We start from the raw sequence: 2,147 nt of genomic DNA on the forward strand, positions 1-2,147 counted from the left end.
AGTCATTTTCACAATGTTGATTCTTCCAATCCAAGAACATGGTATATCTCTCCATCTATTTGTATCATCTTTAATTTCTTTCATCACTGCCTTATAATATTCTGCATACAGGTCTTTTGTCTCCTTAGGTATGTTTATTCCTAGATATTTTTTCCTTTTTTGTTGCAATGGTAAATGGGAGTGTTTTCTTGATTTCATTTTCAGATTTTTCATCATTAGTGTATAGGAATGCCAGAGATTTCTGTGCATTAATTTTGTATCCTGCAACTTTACCAAACTCATTGATCAGCTCTAGTAGTTTTCTGGTAGCATCTTTAGGATTCTCTATGTATAGTATCATGTCATCTGCAAACAGTGACAGATTTACTTCTTCTTTTCTGATTTGGATTCCTTTTATTTCCTTTTCTTCTCTGATTGCTGTGGCCAAAACTTCCAAAACTATGTTGAATAATAGTGGTGAGAGTGGGCAACCTTGTCTTGTTCCTGATCTTAGTGGAAATGCTTTCAGTTTTTCACCATTGAGGATGATGTTTGCTGTGGGTTTGTCATATATGGCCTTTATTATGTTGAGGAAAGTTCCCTCTATGCCTACTTTCTGCAGGGTTTTTATCATAAATTGGTGTTGAATTTTGTCAGAAGCTTTCTCTGCATCTATTGAGATGATCATATGGTTTTTCTCCTTCAATTTGTTAATATGGTTTATCACATTGATTGATTTGCATATAGTGAAGAATCCTTGCATTCCTGGAATAAACCCCGCTTGATCATGGTGTATGATCCTTTTAATGTGCTGTTGGATTCTGTTTGCTAGTATTTTGTTGAGGATTTTTGCATCTATGTTCATCAGTGATATTGACCTGTAGTTTTCTTACTTTGTGACATCCTTGTCTGGTTTTGGTATCAAGGTGGTGGTAGCCTCGTAGAAGGAATTTGGGAGTGTTCCTCCCTCTGCTATATTTTGGAAGAGTTTGAGAAGGATAGGTGTTAGCTCTTCTCTAAATGTTTGATAGAATTCGCCTGTGAAGCCATCTGGTCCTAGGCTTTTGTTTGTTGGAAGATTTTTAATCACAGTTTCAATTTCAGTGCTTGTGATTCATCTGTTCATATTTTCTATTTCTTCCTTGTTCAGTCTTGGAAGGTTGTGCATTTCTAAGAATTTGTCCATTTCTTCCAGGTTGTCCATTTTTTTGGCATAGAGTTGCTTGTAGTAATCTCTCATGATCTTTTTTATTTCTGCAGTGTCAGTTGTTACTTCTCCTTTTTCATTTCTAATTCTATTGATTTGAGTCTTCTCCTTTTTTTCTTGATGAGTCTGGCTAATGGTTTATCTATTTTGTTTATCTTCTCAAAGAACCAGCTTTCAGTTTTATTGATCTTTGCTATTGTTTCCTTCATTTCTTTTTTTATTTATTTCTGATCTGATTTTTATGATTTCTTTCCTTCTGCTAACTTTGGGGGTTTTTTGTTTTTCTTTCTCTAATTGCTTGAGGTGCAAGGTTAGGTTGTTTATTCGAGATGTTTCCTGCTTCTTAAGGTGGGCTTGTATTGCTATAAACTTCCCTCATAGAACTGCTTTTGCTGCATCCCATAGGTTTTGGGTCATTTTGTCTCCATTGTCATTTGTTTCTAGGTATTTTTTGATTTCCTCTTTGATTTCTTCAGTGATCACTTCGTTATTAAGTAGTGTATTGTTTAGCCTCCATGTGTTTGTATTTTTTACAGGTCTTTTCCTGTAATTGATATCTAGTCTCATGGCGTTGTTGTCGGAAAAGATACTTGATACAATTTCAATTTTCTTAAATTTACCAAGGCTTGATTTGTGACCCAAGATATGATGTATCCTGGAGAATGTTCCATGAGCACTTGAGAAAAATGTGTATCCTGTTGTTTTTGGATGGAGCGTCCTATAAATATCAAGTAAGTTCATCTTGTTTAATGTATCATTTAAAACTTGTGTTTCCTTATTTATTTTCATGTTGGATAATCTGTCCATTGGTGAAAGTGGGATGTTAAAGTCCCTTACTATGAATGTGTTACTGTCGATTTTCCCTTTTATGGCTGTTAGTATTTGCCTTATGTATTGAGGTGCTCTTATGTTGGGTGCATTAATATTTACAATTGTTATATCTTCATCTTGAATCAATCCC

Source organism: Globicephala melas, chromosome 5 (assembly GCF_963455315.2).
Source record: "Globicephala melas chromosome 5, mGloMel1.2, whole genome shotgun sequence".
Lineage (NCBI taxonomy): Eukaryota > Metazoa > Chordata > Mammalia > Artiodactyla > Delphinidae > Globicephala > Globicephala melas.